The sequence below is a fragment of the Rhinoderma darwinii genome, chromosome 1, assembly GCF_050947455.1.
Source record: "Rhinoderma darwinii isolate aRhiDar2 chromosome 1, aRhiDar2.hap1, whole genome shotgun sequence".
NCBI classification, from domain to species: Eukaryota; Metazoa; Chordata; class Amphibia; order Anura; family Rhinodermatidae; genus Rhinoderma; species Rhinoderma darwinii.
In genome coordinates this window covers 205,926,304-205,952,807 of record NC_134687.1, presented here as the reverse complement: position 1 = coordinate 205,952,807, position 26,504 = coordinate 205,926,304, and the positions used below count along the sequence as shown (strand labels likewise).

The 26,504-nt window shown below is 42.8% G+C and overlaps 1 protein-coding gene across 4 annotated transcripts in view; it reads right to left on the bottom strand.

Moving 5' to 3' along the window:
• Positions 1 to 26,504, bottom strand: part of WDFY3 (WD repeat and FYVE domain containing 3) — a 242,538-nt gene that overhangs the window by 177,908 nt on the left and 38,126 nt on the right. For all 4 annotated transcript variants that reach the window (XM_075861070.1, XM_075861080.1, XM_075861090.1 and 1 more), the window contains exon 2: positions 19,980 to 20,095. The gene's annotated coding sequence lies outside the window, so the exon portion shown is untranslated. The remainder of the gene's footprint in view (positions 1 to 19,979; positions 20,096 to 26,504) is intronic.

Genomic DNA, 26,504 nt, shown 5'->3' with positions numbered 1-26,504 from the left:
ATTTTCAAGAAAATTTCAAAAGGCCATTTTTACAGGGGCCAGTTCAGTTGTGAAGTGGCTTTGAGGGCCTTATATATTAGAAACCCCCAAAAAGTCACCCCATTTTAAAAACTTCACCCCTCAAAGTATTCAAAACAGCATTTAGAAAATGTCTTAACCCTTTACACATGTCACAGGAATTAAAGCAAAGTAGAGGTGAAATTTACTAATTTCATATTTTTTTGCAGAAATAAATTTTTAGTACAATTTTTTTTATAACACAGAAGATTTTACCAGAGAAATGCAACTCAATATTTGTTGCCCAGTTTCTGCAGTTTTAGGAAATATCCCACATGTGGTCGTAGCGTGCTACTGGACTGAAGCACCGGCCTCAGAAGCAAAGGAACACCTAGTGGATTTTGGGGCCTTATTTTTGTTAGAATAAATTTTAGGCACCATGTCAGGTTTGAAGGGCTCTTGCGGTGCCAAAACAGTCAAAATCCCCCAAAAGTGACCCCATCTGGGAAACTACACACCTCAAGGAAATTATCTAGGGGTACAGTGAGCATTTTGACCGCACAGGTTTTTTACAGAAATTATTGGAAGTAGGCCAGGAAAATTAAAATCAACATTTCTTCAAAGAAAATGTAGGTTTAGCGATTTTTTTTCTCATTTCCACAAGTACTAAAGGAGAAAAAGCACCGTAAAATTTGTAAAGCAATTTCTCCCGAGTAAAAAAATACCCCACATGTGGTAATAAACGGTTGTTTGGAGACACGGCAGGGCTGAGTAGGGAAAGAGCGCTATTTGGCTTTTGGAGCTCAAGTTTAGCAGGAATGGTTTGCGGAGGCCATGTCACATTTACAAAGCCCCTGAGGGGAAAAAACAATGAAAACGCCCAAAAAGTGACACCATTTAGGAAACTACACCTCTTGAGGAATTCATCTAGGGGCGTAGTGAGCATTTTGACCCCACAGATGTTTCATAGAATTTATTAGAATTGGGCAGTGAAAATAAAAACAATCCTTTTTCTTCAATAAGACGTATAGGATTAAGGACTATAGGTTTAGAAAGTATAGTTTGTAATTGGATTGAGAATTGGCTCAAGGACCGTATCCAGAGAGTTGTGGTCAATGATTCCTACTCTGAATGGTCCCCAGTTATAAGTGGTGTACCCCAGAGTTCAGTGCTGGGACCACTATTATTCAACTTATTTATTAATGATATAGAGGATGGGATTAATAGCACTATTTCTATTTTTGCAGATGACACCAAGCTATGTAATATAGTTCAGACTATGGAAGATGTTTGTGAATTGCAGGCAGATTTAAACAAACTAAGTGTTTGGGCGTCCACTTGGCAAATGAAGTTTAATGTAGATAAATGTAAAGTTATGCATCTGGGTACGAAAAACCTGCAAGCATCATATGTCCTAGGGGGAGCTACACTGGGGGAGTCAATTGTTGAGAAGGATCTGGGTGTACTTGTAAATCATAAACGAAATTTCAGCATGCAGTGTCAATCAGCTGCTTCAAAGGCCAGCAAAATATTGTCGTGTATCAAAAGAGGCATGGACTCGCGGGACAGGGATGTAATATTACCACTTTACAAAGCATTAGTGGGGCCTCATCTAGAATATGCAGTCCAGTTCTGGGCTCCAGTTCATAGAAAGGATGCCCTGGAGTTGGAAAAAATACAAAGAAGAGCAACGAAGCTAATAAGGGGCATGGAGAATCTAAGTTATGAGGAAAGATTAAAATAACTAAACCTATTTAGCCTTGAGAAAAGACGACTAAGGGGGGACATGATTAACTTATATAAATATATGAATGGCGCATACAAAAAATATGGTGAAATCCTGTTCAATGTAAAACCCCCTCAAAAAACAAGGGGGCACTCCCTCCGTCTGGAGAAAAAAAGGTTCAACCTGCAGAGGCGACAAGCCTTCTTTACTGTGAATCTATGGAATAGCCTACCGCAGGAGCTGGTCGCAGCAGGGACAGTAGATGGCTTTAAAAAAGGCTTAGATAATTTCCTAGAACAAAAAAATATTAACTGCTATGTGTAGAAATTTTTTACTTCCCCTTTCCCATCCCACTTCCCCTTTCCCATCCCTTGGTTGAACTTAATGGACATGTGTCTTTTTTCAACCGTACAAACTATGTAACTATGTAGCTTTAGCGCAAATTTTTTCATTTTCGCAACAAATAAAGGAAAAAAAAGAACCCAACATTTGTAAAGCAATTTCTACCGAGTACGGCAATACCCCATATGTGGTCAGAAACTGCTGTTTGGGCACACGGCAGGGCTCAGAAGGGAAGGACCGCCATTTGGAGTGCAGATGTTGCTGGATTGGTTTCTGGGCGCCAGTGGGCCCAAAACAGTGGAAACCCCCCAGAAGTGACCCAATTTTGGAAACTACACCCCTCAATGCATTTACCTAGGGGTGTAGTGAGCATGTTAACCCTGCAAGTGTTTTGTAGAAATTAGTGTGAACTCGATGTTGCAGAGTGAAAATGGGATTTTTTCCACAGATATGTGGACAATATGTGGTGCCCGGCTTGTGCCACCATAACAAGACAGCTCTCTAATTATTATGCTGGGTTTCCTGGTTTTAGAAACACCCTACATGTGGCCCTAATCTCTTGCCTGGACAGTCGACCAGGCTCAGGAGTGAAAGCGTACCATGTAAAATTGAGGCCTAATTTGGCGATTTACAAAGTATTGGTTCACAACTGCAGAGGCTCAGATGTGAAATAATAAAAATAAACCCCTGGGAAGTGACCCCATTATGGAAACTGCACCCCTCAAGGCATTTATTAAGGGGTGTAGTGAGCATTTTCACCCCACAGGTCTTTTCCATAAATGAATGCGCTGTGGATGGTGCAAATTAAAAATTTATATTTTTCCCTAGATATGCCATTCAGTGGCAAATATGTCGTGCCCAGCTTATGCCACTGGAGACACAAACCCCAAAAATTGCTAAAAGGGTTCTCCCGGGTATGACGGTGCCATATATGTGGAAGGAAACTGCTGTTTGGGCACGCTGTAGGGTTCAGATGGGAGGAAATGCCATTTGGCTTTTGGAGCGTGGATTTTGCTTGGTAGTAGTTTTGTTTGGAGTCTTACTGGTGTTTCCGTTTATAATGTAGGGCATATGTAAGCCGGGCGGAGTATATAAGGGGCATAGTCAGGTGGTATAATAATGGGGTAAAAAAAAACAATAAAATAATCCATAGATGTGTGTTACGCTGTGAAGCAATCCTTTCTGCACAGGCCGGTGTCGCACTGATATGTGGCGTCCTTTATTATCCCCCTTTTGATCCACACTCCCCGCCTTTGTAGTTTGGGGTATTTTGCTAGGAAGTGTTGTCCTGGTATAATACGGGCACCGTCGCTTCCAGCGGATATGTTTGAGCCCTCCCTTTCCTGGTTCCCTAATTTTAGGTCCTTGATAAATCGCCTCTTCAAACAGAAGAAATGTTCCCCTCGGGCACAACTGCATATTTTTTTATTTCCTGACTTATTGGAGCCATAACTAATTTTATTTTTCATAGACGTAACGGTATGAGGGCTGGTTTGTTGCGGGACGAGCTGTAGTTATTATTGGTACCATTTTGGGGTACATGCGACTTTTTGATCACCTTTTATCCTATTTTTTGGGATGCCAGGTAAACAAAAAAATGCAATTCTGGCACAGCTTTTTTCGTTTTTTTTTATACAGCGTTCACCACGCATTATAAATTACATGTTAACTTTATTCTGCGGGTCAGTACGGTTCCGGCGATACCTAATTTATAGCACTTTTTTATGTTTTACAACTTTTTGCACAATAAAATTACTTTTGTAAAAAGAATGTATTTTTTCTGTCGCCAAGTTGTGAGAACCATAACTTTTTAATATTTTTGTCGACGGAGGTGTATGAGGGCTTGTTTTTTGCGGGACAAGCTATAGTTTTTATAGGTACCATTTTTGGATACGTGCGACTTTTTGATCACTTTTTATTCTAACATTTGTAGGGCAAAGTGACTAAAAAACAGAAACTCTGGTAACGGTTTTTAAGTTTTTTTTTACGCTGTTCACCGTGTGCAATAAATAATATAATATTTTGATACCTCCGGTCGTTACGGTCGTGGCTATACCAAATACATATGGTTTATTATTATTTTTCAATAGTAAAGGACTTGATAAGAGTAAAAGGGGGATTGTGTTTTATTTGATTACTTGAAACTTTTATGGTTTTCAAACTTTTATTATTTGCACTTTTTTTTTACACTTTTTTTTACACTTTTTCCCAAGTCCCACTAGGGGACTTGAAGGACCAACGGTCAGATTTTTTTTTTTTCTAATACATTGCACTACCTATGTAGTGCAATGTATTAGATCTGTCAGTCATTCACTGACAGCAAGCCGATTAGGCTTCGCCTCCCGGCGGGGCCTAAATCGGCTTCCGTAATGGCAGAGCAGGAGACCATTGTGTCTCCTGTTGCCATAACAGCAGTCGCCAGTCCTGATTGCCTGTCAGGGCTGGCGATCTGCTAGTAACCGCTACGATGCAGCAATCGCTTTCGATTGCTGCATCGAAGGGGTTAATGGCAGGGATCGGAGCTAGCTCCGGTTCCTGCCGTTACAGGTGGATGTCAGCTGTACAGTACAGCTGACTTCCACCGCTGATGACGCCGGATCAGCTCCTGACCCGGCGCCATCTTGCCGGCAGCTACGGAAGCCGATCAGGCTCCGCCGCCGGGCGGATCTTGACCGGCTTCGGTGCTAGGCAGACCGGGAGGCCAGTATTAGGCCTCCGGTTGCCATTGCAGCCACCGGAACCCCGGCAATTTCATTACTGGGGTTCCGATGAGCTGCAAACACCTTAAGTGCAGCGATCGCGTTTGAGCGCTGCACTTAAGGGGTTAATGGCGGGGATCGAAGCTAATTTCGGTCCCCGCCGTTACAGCCGGATGTCAGCTGTAAGATACAGCTGAGATCCGGTGATGATGGCACCGGCTCAGCTTCTGAGCCGGTCCCAAACATTCGGCGTACATGTACGGCAAGATGCGGGAAGTCAATGCTTTCCATGACGTACATGTACGGCAAATGTCGGGAAGGGGTTAATAAGTGAAAGAAAGCAGTGTTTATTTAATTTTTTGACAGCGTACACATCATAAATGATGCAAAAAAATTGTTGTGAAGGTTATTACGGCCGCGCCAATACTGAATGTGTATATTTTATGTATTGAGACTTATTTTAATGTTTATTGTAAAAAAGGTGTATGTGTATTTTTTTTAAATTTAACATTACTTTGTTTTTACTTTATTTTTAAACTTTAATGTACTGACATATATCAGATATGTGCCAGTACATTAGCCTGTGGACGGATAGCACAAAGGCAGTTGTTAGGACATACCTCAGTATGCCCTAACAACAAGAAATATGGTAAGACAGGCCTGGGGTCCGTCAATAGACACTGGACTGTCAGCCCATATATGGTATGTCCCTCGATCGCGTCACAGGAATTCCCTGTGACGCGATCCAGGGGCATCCCCCTTCTCATTTCCTCCTGAATGCTGCAGTCAGCTGTGATCGCAGCATTCAGGGGAATAGCGGCGGAGATGAGAGGTTTCTCTGATCTCCGCCGTTATAGAGCGGGGCTGCGGCTGTGTAATACAGTCATTGCCCCGCTCCTGACAGGAAGTGCGCGCGCGGTCAGCATGAGGGGATGCGGCCGGCGCTGCACTAACGAGCGGCGGTTCGGGCACTGACGACACAACATGGGTGTGTTTTGTAGTGCGCCCGCCATGTTCTGTCTTCAGTGCCGCAGATGATTAGTGCAGCACTGGTCTCATCACATCATCCTGACCCCGCGCGCATATGTCAGGACTCAGGAGCGGGGCACTGGCTGTATTACACAGCCGCAGCCCCGCTCTCACACATTCATGTATTACTATACTGAGCTGTGCGGCTGCGCAGCTAAGTATCGAAATACAGGAAATAGCGGTATCGAACCGTTTGGGGATGCACAGTATCGAAACAGTATCGAAGTTTCGATGCACCGTGCATTCCTAATATACACACACACACACAGCGTTCCAAATTATTTTGCAAATGTTATTTTTCACTGATTTTCCTAAATAGTCGATGCAAATGACCGTCAGTATAATCTTCGAGCCATCAACCGTTGGAGTATAATGCAAATTTTATTGAACAAATCTCCTAATGATAAGATTTTTTTTTTAAAAGTAAAAAACTCAAAATGAACGGTTTCAAATTATTATGTACAACAGAGATCAAAACATTTTAAAGGTTGTAAAGAGAACTAAAATGGTAATTTGTTGAATTTGCAGCATCAGGAGATCATATTTACAGAAATCAAAAGCTCTTTCAATCAAAAAAAGCTTAACAGGCCAAGTTACATGTTAACATAGGACCCCTTCTCTGATATCACCTTCACAATTCTTGCATCCATTGAATTTGTGAGTATTTGGACAGTTTCTGCTTGAATATCTTTGCAGGATGTCAGAATAACCTCCCAGAGCTTCTGTTTTGATGTGAACTGCCTCCCACCCTCATAGATATTTTGCTTGAGAATGCTCCAAATGTTCTCAATAGGGTTGAGGTCAGGGGAACATGGGGGCCACACCATGAGTTTGTCTCCTTTTATGCCCATAGCAGCCAATGACACAGAGGTATTCTTTGCAGCATGAGATGGTGTATTGTCATGCATGAAGATAATTTTGCTACGGAAGGCACGGTTCTTCTTTTTGTACCACGGAAGAAAGTGGTCAGTCAAACTCTACGTACTTTGCAGAGGTCATTTTCACACCGTCAGGGACCCTAAAGGGGCCTACCAGCTCTCTCCCCATGATTCCAGCCCAAAACATGTCTCCGCCACCTCCTTGCTGACGTCGCAGCCTTGTTGGGACATGGTGGCCATTCACCAACCATCCACTACTCCATCCATCAGGACCATCCAGGGTTGCACGGCACTCATCAGTAAACCACACGCTTTGAAAATTAGTCTTCATTTATCTCTGAGCCCACTGCAACCGTTTCTGCTTGTGTGCATTGTTTAGGGGTGGCCGAATAATAGCTTTATGCACACTTGCAAACCTCTGGAGGATCCTACACCTTGAGGTTCGCGGGATTCCAGAGGCACCAGCGGCTTCAAATACCTGTTTACTGCTTTGCAATGGCATTTTAGCAGCTGCTCTCCTAATCCTATTAACTAGTCTGCCAGAAACCTTCCTCATTATGCCTTTATCTGAACGAACCAGTCTGTGCTCTGAATCAGCCACAAATCTTTTCACAGTACGATGATCACGCTTACGTTTTCTTGAAATATCCAATGTTTTCATACCTTGTCCAAGGTATTGCACTATTTCACGCTTTTCAGCAGCAGAGAGATCCTTTTTCTTTCCCATATTGCTTGAAACCTGTGGCCTGCTTTATAATGTGGAACGTCCTTCTTAAAGAGGCTCTGTCACCAGATTTTGCAACCCCTATCTGCTATTGCAGCAGATAGGCGCTGCAATGTAGATTACAGTAACGTTTTTATTTTTAAAAAACGAGCATTTTTGGCCAAGTTATGACCATTTTTGTAGTTATGCAAATGAGGCTTGCAAAAGTCCAAGTGGGTGTGTTTAAAAGTAAAAGTCCAAGTGGGCGTGTATTAGGTGCGTACATCGGGGCGTTTTTAATACTTTTACTAGCTGGGTGCTCTGAAGAGAAGTAACATCCTCTTCTCTTCAGAACGCCCAGCTTCTGACAGTGCAGATCTGTGACGTCACTCACAGGTCCTGCATCGTGACGGCCACATCGGCACCAGAGGCTACAGTTGATTCTGCAGCAGCATTAGCGTTTGCAGGTAAGTCGATCTTACCTGCAAACGCTGATGCTGCTGCAGAATCAACTGTAGCCTCTGGTGCCGATGTGGCCGTCACGATGCAGGACCTGTGAGTGACGTCACAGATCTGCACTGTCAGAAGCTGGGCGTTCTGAAGAGAAGAGGATGTTACTTCTCTTCAGAGCACCCAGCTAGTAAAAGTATTAAAAACGCCCCGATGTACGCACCTAATACACGCCCACTTGGACTTTTACTTTTAAACACACCCACTTGGACTTTTGCAAGCCTCATTTGCATAACTACAAAAATGGTCATAACTTGGCCAAAAATGCTCGTTTTTTTAAAATAAAAACGTTACTGTAATCTACATTGCAGCGCCTATCTGCTGCAATAGCAGATAGGGGTTGCAAAATCTGGTGACAGAGCCTCTTTAAGTAGTTTTCCTTTGATTGGGCACACCTGGCAAACTAATTATCACAGGTGTCTGAGATTGATTACAATGATCCAAAGAGCCCTAAGACACAATACCATCCATGAGTTTAATTGAAAAACTAATAATTAAAGGTTTAGGACACTTAAATCCAATGTGCATGATAATTTGGAACACTGTATATAATATATATATATATATATATATATATATATATAGTTCCCACCTCAGAGCTCGCCTTGTCGTGGCAGGTGGTCTCACACAATTTGATCAGAAAGTGCGCTAAGAACCTCCCTATTCTAAGTAGATTTAGCAGTACTGCGTGTTTATTTCTATCTAGTGGCTTACGTGGCATTGGTGTTCGCAATATGCGGTCGCCATTTTCTTGTGTTATATATATATATATATTTACACACACACACACACACACACACGTTCTTCTCACGGAATTCGATCAAAAAGTTAATTTATTTCAGTAATTCCATTCAAAAAGTGAAACTCCTAAATTATATAGATTCATTACACACAGTGTGATCTATTTCCAGGATTTTTTTTCTTTTAACGTTGATGATTATGGCAAACCGTTAATGAAAACCCAATACTTAGTGTCTATTATATAAGCCCAATTTCAAAAATGATTTTAAACACCGAAATGTTGGCCTACTGAAAAGTATTTACAGTATATGCACTCAATACTTGGTCGGGGCTCCTTTTGCATGAATTACGGCATCAATGCGGCGTGGCATGGAGGCGATCAGCCTGTGGCACTGCTGAGATGTTATCAATGCGGCGTGGCATGGAGGCGATCAGCCTGTGGCACTGCTGAGGTGTTATGGAAGCCTAGGTTGCTTTGATAGTGGCCTTCAGCTCGTCTGCATTGTTGGGTCTCGGGTCTCTCATCTTCCTCTTGACAATAACCCATAGATTCTCTAGGGGGTTTACATCAGGTGAGTTTGCTGGCCAATCAAGCGCAGTGATACTGTGGTTATTAAACCAGGTATTGGTACCTTTGGCAGTGTGGGCAGGTGCCAAGTTCTGCTGAAAAATGAAATCAGCATCTCCGTAAAGCTTGTCAGCAGAGGGAAGCATGAAGTGCTCTATACTTTCCTGGTTGACGGTTGCATTGACTCTGGACTGGATATAACACAGTGGACCAATACTGTTGCTCAGTGGTCCAAAGTCCTGTTTTCAGATGAAAGTAAACTTTGCATTTCATTTGGAAATCAAGATCCCAGAGTCTGGAGGAAGAGTGGAGGGGCACTCAATCCAAGTTGCTTGTGGTCCAGTGTGAAGTTTCCACAGTCCGTGATGGTTTGGGGAGCCATGTCATCTGCTGGAGTTGGTCCACTGTGTTATATCACGTGAAAACCGAATTTTAGACATTTTGGCAAATTTATTAAAAACAAAATTTTCGCACGGACATAAGTATTCAGACCGTTTGCCAAGACACTTAAAATTTAGCTCTGGGGGCCTCCCATTTCTCTAGATCATCTTTGAAATGTTTCTACACCTTGATTGGAGTCCACCTGTGGTAAATTCATGTGATTGGAAAAACACACACCTGTCTATATAAAAGGTCTCACAGCTGACAATGCATATCAGAGCAAAAACCAAGCCATGAGGAGGAAAGAACTGCATATAGAGCTCAGAGACAGGATTGTGTGGAGGCACAGATCTGAAGGGTACAAAAAACTGTCTGCTGGACTGAAAGTTCACAAGAGCACAGTGGCCTCCATAATTCTAAAATGGAAGGAGTTTGAAACAACCATGGGAGAAACTTCCAGAAGGTCAACCATTACTGCAGCACTCCACCAATCTGAGCTTTATGGCAGAGTGGCCAGAAAGAAGCCTCTCTTCAGTAAAAGACACATGAAATCTCACCTGGGAGTTTGCAAAAAAGCACCTAAAGGACTCGCAAACTGTGAGAAACAAGATTCTCTGGCCTGATGAAACCAAGATTAAGCTTTTTGGCCTCTTTTCTAAGCATCACATCTGGAGGAAACCAGGCACTGCTCATCACCTGCCCAATACCATCCCTGCAGTGAAGCATGGTGGTGGCAGCATCATGCTGTGGGGGTGTTTTTCAGATGCTGGGACAGGGAGTCTGGTCAGGGTTGACGGAAAGATAAATGGAGCAAATTACAGAGATACTCTTAATAAAAAACTGATTTAGAGTGCTCTGGACCTCAGACTGGGCCGGATATTCGCCTTCCAACAAGACAATTACCCTAAGCACACAGCTAAGACTACACAGGAGTGGCTTAGGGACAACTCTGTGAAGGTCCTTGAGTGGCCACCCAGAGCCCTGACTTGAACCCCATAGAACATCTCTGGAGAGACCTGAAAATGGCTGTCCACCAACGGGCCCCATTAAATCTGACAGAGATTGAGAGGATGCGCAGAGAAGAATGGCAAAAAGTCCACAAATCCAGGTGCGAAACCTTGTGGCATCATACCAAAGAAAACTGGAGGCTATTATCGTATCCAAAAGGTGCTTCAACTATGTACTGAGGAAAGGGTCTGAATACTTATGTCAATGAAACATTTTAGTTTTTCCTTTTCAATAAATTAGAAAAGATTACTAACATTCAGTTTTCACTTTGTCATTATGGGGTATTGAGTGCAGAATGATGGAGGAACAAGGCCTCAACATAACAAAATATGAAAAAATGTAGAGGGTCTGAAGACTTTCCAAATGTACTGTATATATACAACGGTGATGTTTTTGTAAGGATTTGGAGAGCAATAAGTTCTGTTTTCTAGTCTACATAGGGTCACAGATGGGAATGTTTTATGCATTCAGTCTTTATAATGTGCCCTCAAGCTTTTCTTTTTTTCTGGCATAGACAGTCATTCCAGAAGTGGATGTAAATTAAATGTAAGATTCCATGCTTAGAATTACATTACACATTCGGCTGAACGACAGAAAGTTCATACCCAACAGTAATGCGATTACCTATCCTTCCTATCTGATATTCCAATTATTATTATAATGTTAACACACCATATATAATCCTCCAGCCTCCTATTGCTGGGTAGATAAGCGAATGCTGAACCAAACAACGCACCTACTAATCTTAAGAAAAAACAATATACTAGTCCTTCTCAATGAATTAGAATATCAAAAAGTTAATTTATATTAGTAATTCAATTCAAAAAGTGAAACTCCTATTATATATATTCATTACACACAGAGTGATCTATTTCCAGCATTTTTTTTCTTATGTTGATGATTATGGCTAACAGTTAATGAAAACACAAAATCTAGTGTCTCAGAAAATTAGAATATTAAATAAGCCAAATTTCCAAAATAGTTTTTTATACCGAAATGTTGGCCTACTGAAAAGTATGTACAGTATATGCCCTCAATACTTGGTCGGGGCTCCTTTTGCATGAATTACGGCATCAATGTGGTGTGGCATGGAGGCGATCAGCCTGTGGCACTGCTGAGGCATACCTGACCTAAACCCCATAGAGAATCTATGGGGTATTGTAAAGAGGAAGATGAGACACCAGACCCAACAATGCAGACGAGCTGAAGGCTGCTATCAAAGCAACCTGGGCTTCCATAACACCTCAGAAGTGCCACAGGCTGATATCAATGTGGCGTGGCATGGAGGCTAACACCTCAGCAGTGCCACAGGCTGATCGCCCCCATGCCACGCCGCATTGATGCAGTAATTCATGCAAAAGAAGCCCCGACCAAGTATTGAGGGCATATACTGTACATACTTTTCAGTAGACCAACATTTCAGTATAAAAAACTATTTTTGAAATTGGGCTTATATAATATTCTAATTTTCTGAGACACAAAATTTTGGGTTTTCATTAACGGTTACCATAATCATCAACATTAAAAGAAAATGATGGAAATAGATCAGTGTGTGTAATGAATCTATATAATAGGAGGAGTTTCAGTTTTTAAATTGAATTACTGAAATTAATAAACTTTTCGATGATACTCTAATTGAGAAGGACTACTACATTTTGTTACGGAGGTAGAAAAAAAATAATATAATAATTCTCAATGAATGCTACATTAGTCATAATGAGAATTTTACCCCTAAACGTCATATTTCACAGACACAGAATTGTTTAATCAGATGCAGAAGAGTCATTTCAGATTTACCAATACAAAAGGTGACACTATCTATAAAGCCGTTGTAAGGATTACCTAAGAGAAATCAATGCCTTTGGCCAAGAAGGCATTACAGAAAAATACCCTGCAGGTTAGAGCAAAATTAAAAATTTCCTGAATTCATCCTACACACCCGTCAGCAGACTGCCATTCACTGTGGCCTGTTCTATGTTAATGGACTGCAAGCACAAGCTGTCTTTTGACCAGTCCGCATGGCAATTATGGGAAATGTAACATTTCCGGAACTGCATGCTATTCTTGGCCATTCCAGCAGCTAAAGGGAAAGATATAAACACTGATAAGATTACGTTAGTAAACTTTTAGTTATGAAAGGCTATGTACACCTTTGAAATGTTTTGGGGTTTTTTTAATTAAAAAAAAAGGTCAGTGTGTATGGTGCAACTTTCAAAATACTGTCTATTAAAAAAAATTCCTTTTTGAGATACAGCTGCCCTGTATCCTGTATACCAGGGGTCTCAAACTCGGCCGGGTAAGTGGACGACAAAGAAAAAATGGGAAGTTGACGGGCCGCAATACTTTCAAATTTGATACAATACAAAATTATTGTTAATCAATTAGTTATTTGAACTACTATAACAATACTAAACTACTATACTAATAATACTACATTACTATAATAATACCGCTAGGTTTAAAATTTGAGAGAATTCTGCACGTGCTTATTTCAACAATCCAGTTTTCCAGTTTAAGTGTCGCTAAATGCAGTCCGGAGGCTCAGTTGGCAGCGTTTGGCAGAGACACGTCAAGATTGGACAGCAACTTTTTAGATAATGCCACAGTGCCCTCTGTAGATAATGCAACACACCCCTAAATAATGCCAGTGTCCTCTGTAGATACAGCCACACACCCACTTGTATATGCTGCCACAGTGCCCTCCGTAGATACTGCCACATTGGCCTCCGTAGATGCTGCCACAGTGGCCACCGTAGATGCTGCCACAGTGGCCACCGTAGATGCTGCCACAGTGGCCACCGTAGATGCTGCCACAGTGCCCTCTGCAGAGGCTGCCACCCCCCCCCCCAAGTAGATAGCTCCATTGGGGCTCCCTCTAGGAGTGGAATCCCCAGCCAGAGAATTGCCGACGCTTTGGTTGGGGATTCCTCTGCTGTTGGAGCCCCTGACGTCACTCTCCATACACAGTGACGTCAGGGGATCCTCCTGGACCGGAATGTCATATCAGGGGCAACTCCAGAGTCGGTGTCCCAGAGAGGAGCACTAGTATAGGCTCTGTGCCGAAACTCTTGGGAAGCTACGGGCATCAGTGTCCATATATGGACAGCGATGTCAGGGGCTTGCCAAGAGCTGGAGACTCGGAGCAGCTGCTTCTAGCACTCTGCCTGGGATTCCAGCTCTGCTTATGACATTGCTGTCCATATATGGACATGGATGTCAGAGGCAACCTCAGAGCTGGAGTCCCGGGCAAAGCGCTAGTAGGCTCTTCTTGGGACTCCAGCTGTGAGACATCTCCAGACATCACTGGGACTCCTGTTCTGGGGAAGCCCCTGACATCACTGTCCATATATGGACAGCCATGTCAGAAGATTCCAGAATCCCGGAGCAGAGTCTATACTAGCGCTCTGTTCGGGACTCCGCTCTGGGGAAAACCCTGACAACACTGTCCATATATGGACAGCCATGTCAGGGAATTCTACAGAGTCCCGGAGCAGAACCTATACTGGCGGCTTTGTGTCCCGCGGGCCGCAGGTGACAGCCCCAGGTGCCACGTGCTTGAGACCCCTGCTGCATACGGAGCAGATGTATCGTGTGCAAAGACCTGAAACACATTCCAGAAACCATAACTTTTTTATATTTCGGTCGACGTAGCCACATGAGGACTTGTTTTTTGGAGGACAAGTTGTATTTTTTTAATGGTACCGTTTTGAGGCACATTTAAAGTAATGTAACGTATCAATTTTTTTCTTGGAAGGGAGTACAAGTTGTATTTACAGCTATCACCGTGCAGTATAAATAACATGTTAACTTTATTCTTTGGGTCAGTACACAAAAAAATAAAATAAAAAACAATACAAAAAAAAATATGAGTTTTTTTCTCTCAATGTATACAAAGACCCATAACATCAGCGGAACTTTATGAGGGCTTGTTTTTTGGCCGGACGACCTGTGGTTTTCATTGCTAACATTTTGGGGTACATACTATTTTTTGGTCACTTTTTACTGTGTTTTTAGTAGGCGGGATGAACAAAACCAGCAATTCTGGCATGGTTTTTCCTTATTTTTTTTATAGTGTTCACCATGCGTGATAAATGTGATAATTTTAGAATACGGGTGATACCAATTTAGTATCGTTTTTTCATTTTTCCCTTATAGGATTTTTCATTGCAAAAAAAAAGGCGATTTTTATATTATATAGTTATACTCTGATTTTTATTTTTGATAGTTTACATTGCAGGTATTGCAAAGTTGCATTCACATCAGACTGGCATGTAACATTTTCATTTCTGGAATTCGTACATTGCTACTTGGTTAATATTATTTATAAATAAAAATGGCTTCAGATTAGATGTTAAAAGAGTTTTCCAAGAATACGCATTGATTGTCTATCCTGATCTCACTTGACTGGGGACAAGCTGCAGCCCCGAACACAGGTGAAGCACCGTGTCTGGAAAAACGCAGAAGGGGCCGCGGCCCTCCAGCAGGTGTTCGGACCTCCACTGACCACACATTGATTATCGATCCCAAGGACAAGCCATAAACATACATACATACACATAGATAGATAGATAGATAGATAGATGGATAGATATATATATATCTCTATCTATCTATCTATCTCCACACACACATATACAAGCTCGTATAAGATCCTGCAGACAGTGCTAGGCAGTTGGCATGGTTTCACAACATCTCCCACTGGGGAGAAGACAGATTTCATCGGCAAAGATAAACACACAGGGGATCGAGCTCTGAAATATCCAATCCTTTCTCTGAACACACACAGAAATATAATACACACTACACTAGAATGTGAGTCTTTGTTTGCCACAATAGAATAAGTAAAAGAAAACCGGTAATGATGCAAGTCGATAACATATTTGGTACCGGGGTCCAGGAGCAGCTCACCCAAAATCTATTGTACAGATGCTTCTTCGGCTATTCAATTTGGCTTACTTTGTATTAAACGTTTCAATGTTGCAATGTATTGCAAGGTGAAGTCAAGGACAGAGACATTTTCTAAAGATTTATTGCTACTGCTTGATGTAAATACATTGGGAAACAGAAGTGTAGAATCCGCAGAGTGGAAACTATGCTTCTGCTTGTGTCCTTGAGTGTATTGACCACGTAATTATACCTCGGTGAACATATGCAAGAGAAGTGCATATAGTATAGGCCCAGTGAATTATAAATTAGACTAAAACAGTCTAACAATCAAAAATGGGTCCTCAACCAAATATAGCATGCCAAAACAAACAGTATACATGTGGGTGGAAACATGGACAAGTAGCACTGGGTGCCAACATTTGCATTTTAAACTGAACTGCAAAGCCCTAAACCATCAACATTCAGGACTCCAGGCTAAAGAATATCATCACTTGGGTGCCTTTGGCTCCTAAATCTGAAAATGTAGGAGCCAAATTATATTTTTTTGGTCACCAAATTAAAAAGTAACATTATTACATTTAAAATAAAGCATTAACCGTTTACGCCAGACTGCGGACTCACCGGCGGCAGCGTTTACGCCAGACTGCGGACTCACCGGCGGCAGCGTTTACGCCAGACGGCGGACTCACCGGCGGCAGCGTTTACGCCAGACGGCGGACTCACCGGAGGCAGCGTTTACGCCAGACGGCGGACTCACCGGCGGCAGCGTTTACGCCAGACGGCGGACTCACCGGCGGCAGCGTTTACGCCAGACGGCGGACTCACCGGCGGCAGCGTTTACGCCAGACCGCGGACTCACCGGCGGCAGCGTTTACGCCAGACCGCGGACTCACCGGCGGCAGCGTTTACGCCAGACCGCGGACTCACCGGCGGCAGCGTTTACGCCAGACTGCGGACTCACCGGCGGCAGCGTTTACGCTAGACTGCGGACTCACTGGCGGCAGCGTTTACGCTAGACTGAGGACTGACTGGCGGCAGCGTTTACGCTAGCCTGAGGACTGACTGGCGGCAGCGTTTACACAAAATTATGTGCTCTACATTCGGACTACCTTCACCCGCTGCTAATGGGAACATAAGAGATTGCTACATACGTTTATACATCGTACTCAAGAATAACAATGTGATGAATGTGGTGTCCCCCAAAACACTTACTTGTGAGACAATATGTTGCAAATGTATTTTACGATGTTATGAATAATGGTATTTTCCTGGAAGTTTCCAGAAAGTGGGAGGAGTTTAGTTTCTATATAGTGGGCCCTCCCCCCACAGAGTGGCAGTTGGAGCCAGTAGACCAGCACATGGTAGTTGAACCCCTGAAGACAGACTAGAGCAGTTCGCAGAGGAAAAGAAAGAAAGGAGAGAGATCACATTACAAGGGCCTTTGACTACAAAATCTGTGAAGTTAAGTAACCCAGGAATTGGGAAAAGAGACAGCACTTCACGGTGTTGTAGATTGACTTTATCACAGGACCTTGCACCTCCATTTTGTGTGGACTCGTAAGTTACATTTTGCAACTAAGTAAAGTCTGCTGCAAGCCGAGTCTGTTTAACTGCCGCAGAAACCTCATGACTTCCTTTACAGACCTAACATCAAGGACACCCCAAAACACCATCTAGACAGGAGCAGACATGGGGAGTGTCAAGGGATTTACAGACTGACATCCTCATTAACTCGAGCAAACCCCCTCAGCACTAGCTGTGAGCAGGCCCCGAGATAGTGGAAAGGAAGTTTAGCCACCGTCATCCACACGGAGAGCCCAGCCGGTAGCCATTTTCTGGGCATATGCCTTTCCCATCCATTCGCAGGTCTCCAGCTTGCATGCTACAGGTATCCAGAATGTTAGGTTTTAAAGGGAACCAGTCAGGTGAATTCTGCTGCCCCATCTGAGAGCAGCATATGATAGAGGGAGAGAAGCGGAGCCCTGTGATATATAGTTTTATATGATTTGTAGCAGGATTTCTGAGTAAAATGCAGAGTAAATCCTGACAGGACTAAGGAAGAGACAGTGAGCTAACCCTGCCCACACAGGCTGATTGACATATTCCTGTATCAGTGTGTGTGTACAGAGAAGGCTGCCAATCAGTGCTATCATGTAGTTCAGCGTTTCCCAAACTGTAGGTTTGTAAAGTCTCTTCCTAATTATCTCCAGACTATTGCATTGTGAAGCCTCCCGGCTGGTCAATGGGATATGCTGCCCCGGTCATGACAGTAATCACCTTCTCTGTATACTTTCAGAGGGACAGCAATGTTCATAAATATTGTGCCATTCCTCCATTATTCTTCCTAGAAATGTGGCAATACATTGACAACTAGGCACAGTGTTAATCTCAATTACACTCCCCTTTCTAAAGGCTATGTAAACCCTTGGCATTTTTACAGTCAGTCTGTTTGGTGCAACTTTCAAATAAATTTTTATTAAAAATATTTTTTACTTTTTGTGTATACAGACAAAGCTGTATCTTTCGCCAAACACAAATCAGTCCTCCCAGACTCAGGCTAGGAGTCAAAAGGATTACAATGGCAAAAAATAGAGGCAGCTCTCCAATGATGTGAAAAAAGTGGTGTTTAATTCACCCCAGTAGCAACGTTTCAATCGGTCTCAGTGGGATCTTTATCAAGCATGCATATAAATTTATTTTTTAATAAAAAGGTCACTTTCAAAAGGTTTGCATAGCCTTTAACAAGGGGAAGGGTAAGGGTATGTTCACACGGCCTATTTTCGGCTGTTTTTTGGGCCGTAAACGGCCGAAAAATCGGAAGCAGAACGCCTCCAAACATCTGCCCATTGATTTCAATGAGAAAAACGTTCTGTCTTTACGTGGCCGTTTTGGAAAAGGTTGGGACGTACTTCTTGGGACGTTTTTGAAAACAGCTCCAAAAACGGCCGTAAAAGACGCTGCGAAAATCGCAAGTTGCTCAAAAAACTTCTGAAAAACAGGAGCTGTTTTCCCTTGAAAACAGCTCCGTATTTTGAGACGTTTTTTGCTAAGCGTGTGAACATACCCTAAACAATCAGCTGCCAAATTATTTTATTAATACATTCCCAAAAGCAAAACAGAGGAACGACACAATGCAAAGTTTTAAGAAACGACGCTCCAGAATTATGTGCAGGTATTTACTAACACTGACACGTCAGGAGAGCTGCCAGGTCCTCTTTAATAGCCATTTGCTAATAGAATTAACAGAATCCCTCCCTTAAAAGTGTAACTAAACGTTCAACAAACTTCTGACATGACAGTGACATGTCAGAAGTTTTTATTGGTGGGGGTCCGAGCACCGAGACCCCCACCAATCGCTAAAATGAAGCAGCAGAAGCGTTCGTGTGAGCTCTCAGCTGCTTAGTTTCTATTCGGCTTTTTCCGGAAAGCCGATGTATCGAAGTACGGGCTCATACGGGCCAATCATAAACGAAGCGGCTGAGCTATCACACGAGCACTTCTGCCGCATCGTTTTAGCGATTGGTGGGGTTCTCAGTGCTCGGACCCCCACCAATCATATCTTCTGACATGTCACTATGACATGTCAGAAGTTTGTTGAACGTTTAGTTACACTTTAAATGAGCACTCCTACAAAAAAAATTATTCTCTAGCCCAGTGGCTGTATTTGTGAGTTATCCACTCCCTTCTGGTCCTTGCGGTGTCATGTGACCAGCAATAGGACTCTCCAACTGCCACAGCGTCTCATGTCTGGACAGGAAGTCCGTTTCTCCATTCATTCTTGTGAGAGACTCACATCGAGGCTGTGATAGTAATGAATAGAGAAACGGACTTCCTGTCCAGACATGAGACGCTGTGGCAGTTGGAGAGTCATATTCCTGGTCACATGACACAGCTAAGGACCAGAAGGGAGTGGATAACTCACAAATACAGCCACCGGTAAGAAAATTACCTTCACCATAATGTGCCTTTCCAACGGGCCAGAGAATAAAACATTTTGTGGGAGTGCTTCTTTAACGGAAACTGTTCCACAAATAACGAATACAATTTTTTATTTTTTTTAAACTAATGATGCTACTACAGTAGTCAATTTCAGTAACAATAAGAATTATTATTATTCCAGTAATATTATTGATCGGATTGCTACTTATAGAACCTGCCATTTTTAGAAAAATGAGGAACTATATTAAAGCCAACCAGAAACATTCAATAATTGTCACTTAAAGATGGCCATCTACACTAATTGTCCGGCAAAGCCGCACATGCAAAGTAATTCTATGGAGGCGGAGTTAAGGGATAAGTGGCTGCCAATCACCTATGGCACCACTTATTAGGGAGCACAATAGAATCAGATTTAAAAACAAATATTTCAGAATGTATTTTTTTTCTGCCCAAAATCAGTTGGTTGACTTTGACAGAGCGGATATGTCACGCTGGCCACATATGCTGCAAGAAAGGTTACTGTTTAGATCTCAAACACAACAACAAGAATGTCACTGTAAACAGCACTGACCTTAGATATTATGACTGGAGCAAGACAAGCTCTATCCAGAACACGGGAGCCAGTACTGCCGCATCATAACGGTTTTGTTCCAAAGAGATTGTCAGTTCATTTCTGGTCTGTGCCACCTGTACAATGGAAAAGTGATAATCAGAAGAGAAGCACAACAAATAAGGTCAAGGGTCAGTAACACGTGGTCATCAGTTTCTTCTATCAATGCAACGAACGTTCAAGACAAAATTATATTATTATATATTCAACTAATTAACCCCTTTAGGACACAGCCTGTTTTGGCCTTGTGGACACAGATGATTTTTTTCAAATCTGACATATGTCACTTTATGTGGTAATAACTCCGGAATGCTTTTACCTATCCAAGCGATTCTGAGATTGTTTTCTCGTGACATATTGTACTTTGTTAGTGAAAAAATTTGGTCCATAAATTCAATATTTATTTATGGAAAACTTCAAATTTTAGCAAAAATGTGCAAAAATTAGCATTTTTCTAAATTTAAATGTATTTGCTTGTAAAACAGATAGTAATACCACACAAAATAGTTACTAGTTAACATCCCCCATATGTCTACTTTATGTTTGCATCATTTTTTTTTCACGTACTTTTATTTTTCTAGGACGTTACAAGGCTTAGAACTTTAGCAGCAATTTCTCATATTTTCAAGAAAATGTCAATAGGCCATTTTTTCAGAGACCAGTTCAGTTCTGAAGTGGCTTTGAGGGCCTTATATATTAGAAAGTCCCCATAAATTACCCCATTTTGAAAACTGAACCCCTCAAGGTATTCAAAACCACATTCAGAAAGTATTTTAACCCTTTAGGCGTTTCACAGGAATTAAGGCAAAGTAGAGGTGAAATTTACAAATTTCATTTTTTTTGCCGAAATTCATTTGTAATAAAAAAAAAAATCTGTAACACAGAATGTTTTACCAGAGAAACGCAATTCAATATTTATTGCCCAGATTCTGCAGATTTTAAAAATATCCAACATGTGGCCCTAGTGTGCTAATGGACTGAAACACAGGCCGCAGAAGCAAATGAGCATCTAGTGGATTTTGGGGCCTCCTTTTTTTAGGAATATATTTTAGGCACCATGTCAGGTTTGAGGAGGTCTTGTGGTACCTAAACAGTCGAAACCCCCAAAAAGTGACCCCATTTTGGAAACTACACCCCTCAAGGCATTTTTCTAGGGGTATACTTAGCATTTTGACCCCACAGTTTATTTGCAGAATTTAGTGGAATTAGTCTGTTAAGATGAAAATCACCTATTTTTCTGTGGAAACATAGAAGTTTTTCATTTTTACAAGGAATAAAGGAGAAAAAGCCGCCCAACATTTGTAAAGCAATTTCTCCCGATTACGGCAATACCCCATATGTTGTCGTAAACTGATGTTTGGTCCCACAGCAGGGCACAGTAGGGAAGGAGCGCCTTTTGTATTTTGGAGCGCAGATTTTGCTGGATTGATTTTCAGTGACATGTCGGGTTTGCAACGCCCCGGAGGGACCAAAACAGTGGAAACCCCCCCAAAAGTGACCCTATTTTGGAATCTACACCCCTCAAGGAATTTTTCTAGGGGTCTAGTGAGCATTTTGGCCCCTCAGAATCTTTTTTAGAGCTAAGGTGACCAAAAAACAGCGATTTTGGCGCTTTAAATTCTTTATTACAGCGTTCACCGTGCGCAATAAATTACGTTTTAATTTATTCTGCCGGTCGGTACGATTACGCCGATACCATATGTGTATCGTTTTTTAAAGTTTTGCAGCGTTTGCACAATAAAATGTTTCTATAAAATAATTTATTTTCTGAGATACGCTATTCTGAGCCGTAACTTTTTTCTTTTTTCGTCAAAAAAGCTGTGGGAGGTCTTGATTTTTTGCGGGACGGGTTGTAGTTTTTATTGGTACCATTTTGGGGTAAATGCGACTTTTTGATCACTTTTTATTCTATATCTTGGGAGGGGTGGTGACCAAAAAAATAGCAATGCGGACAGTTTTCCGTTTATTTTGTTTGCGGCGTTCACCGTGTGGAAAAATTAACATTATAGTTTCATAGTTTGGGTCGTTACGAACACGGTGTACTTTTTTTTAACGTTTTCATTTTTTCCCTATAATAAATGACTTGTTATAGGAAAACAAAACCTTTTATTTTTACACTTTTATAAAACATTTTTATTAACTTTTTTTTAACTTTTTACACCTGCAGCACTGATCGCTGCTAGAATACATTACACTACCTAGGTAGTGTAACGTATTCCAACTGTCAGTGTGACGTCACAGTCACTCTGACAGTTGGTCTACGACGATCAGCAAAGGCTGATCCTCATAGGCTTCCATACATGGCAGACCCGGAGGCAGTTGCCTGGCCTCCGGATGCCATTACAAGCATCAGCAGCCCCCACGATTGCATGGGGGCTGCTGATGTGGTACAAACCCTGTACATGCGGAGATCGCAATCGATCCCCGTATGTAACGGGTTAATTGCCGAAATCAGCTGATCTCCAAGTTCCCGATGCACACCTTGTCGCCGACAGTGTGCATCGGGAACAACACAGTGACTTCCTGTCACTCTGACAGGAAGCCTATCAGTACCAGCCGAAGGTTGGTCCTGATGGGCTTCCGTCCATGGCAGACCCGGAAGCCATTGTTTGGCTTCCGTTTGACATACTAACTATCGGCAGACCCCGCTATTTCGGACCGGGGTCTGCCGATATGCTAGAAACCCCTAAAATTCGGCGATTGCAACCGATCGCCGAATTTAAGGGGTTAATTCGCCAAAATCAGTGGCAAAGGACCGCTGGCCGCAAGAGGGGAGTGTCAGCTGTTGGCGACAGCTGACCTCCCGGTTCCCGGTGCAGACTGTCGCCGACAGTGTGCACCGGGAAAAACTCAGTAACTATACGTCCTCGTGCGGGAAGTAACCTCCCGCAACGACGGACAGTTACGTTAAAAAGGAAAAAGATATAAGTAAAGTAATCAAAAATCAATCTACGCCAGGGCTGGAACAAATCTGAGGAAACAGCTAGTGAGCCTAGAAATTTGCTACTGGCGCCTAACTTTTTGTTTTGTTTTATATTGAAAATATCAGGACAAAAAAAAAAAAAAAAAGAGCACTACCTTACATTACAAGTAGCACTCTGGGCAACACTGTGTTATGTCTAGTGCCACAATCAATCTCACATGTTGGATTTGTCCGGTACATTCCTTGTACAGTCGTTCATGCCAAAATGAAAATTTGCATCCCATCAATAGAAGCCCAGATTAGGCCAAAGATGAAGGCAGAGATTGAGAGGCAATTTGGAGTTCTCCAAATAACAACATTCACAGAATCGTGACCGACAAGTCGTTCACAATACAACAGTCTGATACATCCCCTTTAAGGTTTTCAATGTTAAAATGTTATTGCAATATAATTCAGCATTAAAAATTTATTAGTTTTGTAATTCACCGTATGCTACTAAAATGCTCCAGTTGTGAGATACTCCCTATAATTTGTTAGAAAGGCGCCCACTGGTGTTCAAACTGTATAGTAACGTGAACATCCTTGTACTGAGCTGATTAAAGGGGTTTCCACGACTGGACAACTGATGACCTATCCACAGGATAGGTCATCAGTATATGATCGGTGCAGGTCCGAGGCAGCCGGAGCTGCTAATCGGTTCGGGGTCAGTCTGTCGGACCCCCACCGATCATATACTGATGGTGTATCCTGTGGCTAGGTCATCAGTTGTCCGGTCCTGGAAAACCCCTTTAAAGGGAGGACACACATGCTCAGTTCCACTCTCCAACTGCCACCAGCAAATAGAAATGCAGCAGAAAGGACATGCCCCCTGAGCTACCAGCCTGAAGAAAATGTAGCAGAGCAATTGAATAGGAAGATCTCTGGATGCATGGAAGATACAGGACTGGTTCTAGCTTTGTAAGGGTATGTTCACACGGCCTATTTACGGACGTAATTCGGGCGTTTTTGCCCCGAATTACGTCTGAAAATAGCGCCTCAATAGCGCTGACAAACATCTGCCCATTGAAAGCAATGGGCAGACGTTTGTCTGTTCACACGAGGCGTATATTTACGCGCCGCTGTCAAATGACGGCGCGTAAATAGACGCCCGCGTCAAAGAAGTGACCTGTCACTTCTTTGGCCGTAATTTGAGCCGTTATTCATTGACTCCAATGAATAGCAGCGCCAATTACGGCCGTAATTGACGAGGCGTTCAAGCGCCTGCACATGCCGGTACGGCTGAAATTACGAGGATGTTTTCAGGCTGAAACATCCCCGTAATTTCAGCCGTTACGGACGCCCTCGTGTGAACATACCCTCAGAAAGATGGTCATGCAGTATTTTAGGTCTGGTTTTCTTTTGTCCATTAATTCTGGGGCTACCTCTTTAATAGATAGGAAAAACCTATTGTGTGACCACTTTAGGCTAGATTCACACAACACAGAAGTGCTTCCGATTTTCCGTGCCAAAAATCTGCAGCGGATTACATTCCCAGCCATTTGGATGAGATTTCCCAAAAGAATCCAGCCTTAGAGTATGTTGACAGGGGTCGGATATGCTGTGGAAAAGGAAAAAAGTCTGTAGCTTATCCAACCCAGAACACAAAAGAAAATCCAACAAATATTCACACCAAATGGTGCTTTAAATTGAGAATTTTACTTTCTTATGGAATTCAATGGGGAAAATCTGCAAATGCGTAGCAAATCCACAGCATAAATTGACATACTGCGGATTTATAATCTGCACTGCAGGTCAATTCATGAACGTATTCCGTGTGGAATTTATGTTAAAATCTCATCCACTTTGCTGCTACTATAATACGCTGCATACTTTCTGCCTGCAAATCCGAACGGAAAATACCCAGCATGTCCGCTACGTATGAACGAAACCTTAGATCACGACACACAGCACTCATACCAGTAAGGCACGATACCAATTAGTGGCATAACTACCGCCGTAGCAGCCGCTACGGGGCCCGCGGCATGAGGGGGCCCGTGTCGCCCGCCGGCACGGGCCCCCACCATGGCCGGAGGCTCCGCTAGCAGCCGCTATGGCTGCTACAGCGGGATGCCACTGAACACTACGGCAGAGCAGGGAGGTATCTCCCCGCTCTGCCGTTAAACAAAACACATGTATCCCCTATCCATAGGATAGGAGATACATGTGTGATCGCTGGCATTGATAGGGAGAACGGGGGACTGAAAGTCCCCTGAAGTTCTCCATCACAAACCTCGGACTTCCGGGGTCTGTGTCGGCAGCTCCGTAGAAATGAATGGAGCACCGGTCGCGCTTGTGCGCATGCGTGACCAGCGCTCATTTTTATTGAGCTGCGCAGACGCCGGAAATCAGAGGTTAGTCATGGAGAACTTCGGGGGACTTTCGGTCCCCCGTTCTCCCTATCGCTGCCAGCGATCACACATGTATCCCCTATCCTGTGGATAGGGGATACATGTATTTTGTAGGACACACTGTAGGTCGCATTTTTTTGGGAGAGGGGACGCTGTATGGCGTTCCCTACTGGGGGGGGCTGTATGGCGTTCCTTACAGGGGGGGCTGTATGGCGTTTCCTACAGGGGGGGCTGTATGGGGTTCTCTACAGGGGGGGCTGTATGGCGTTCCCTACAGGGGGGGCTGTATGGCGTTCCCTACAGGGGGGGGCTGTATGGAGTTCTCTACAGGGGGGATGTATGGCGCTATCTACAGGGGGGATGTATGGCGCTATCTACAGGGGGGGGCTGTAAAAAAGGCACTATCTACAAGGGGGGGCCCCAGTCAAAAGTTTGCTATGGGGCCCAGTCTTTCCTAGTTACGCCCCTGATACCAATGTATTCAATATCTAAGCTTGAGTTTATATGCAGTCATATCCAGCAGAACTAAGCAGGACTGACCCCCTTTGCAGGACTACACAGCTGTTTGGCACCATGGCATGCAAGATTGAAACTAAGTGATCAGATTCTGTTGCTGCCCATATCCTTACAATTATACTACACCCTTTTGTGTCCATAAGAAAGCAGCAATAATGGTCCATGGCATCATGGCCGGACAGATCAATAAACAGATGCACAGACAAGTTTCTACTATACGGCACTAGGACAGGCTTAACAGATAGTAGTGAAACATGATTGTCTATTTCTTGTAAAAACATGAAATCGTGAGCTTATAGAATAAAGAAGTGGTTTTCTTAAAGTAATTGAAAACCTGATTAACTCCGTCCATTGAAGCAGAAATGTAGTATTGCATAGAGTCTATTTAAATGAATGGCCGACCATGTAATATATAGTCGCACAGAATTCACCAGAAAGAGACCCCTCCTAATGACATTCCCAATATATGGAAACAGGTTGTCCTGATGGGATAACCCCTTTACGGAGTATGGTCATGTACGTTTTACTAAAATAATCAGATCCAGCTAATGGAAATGTACACATTGTTTATGACAGATTAAGGGCTTGCTTTAAAATATTTCCTACGCATAAAATCATTCCACATAACTTTAATATTCCTTGATTCCTTAAAACGACCAG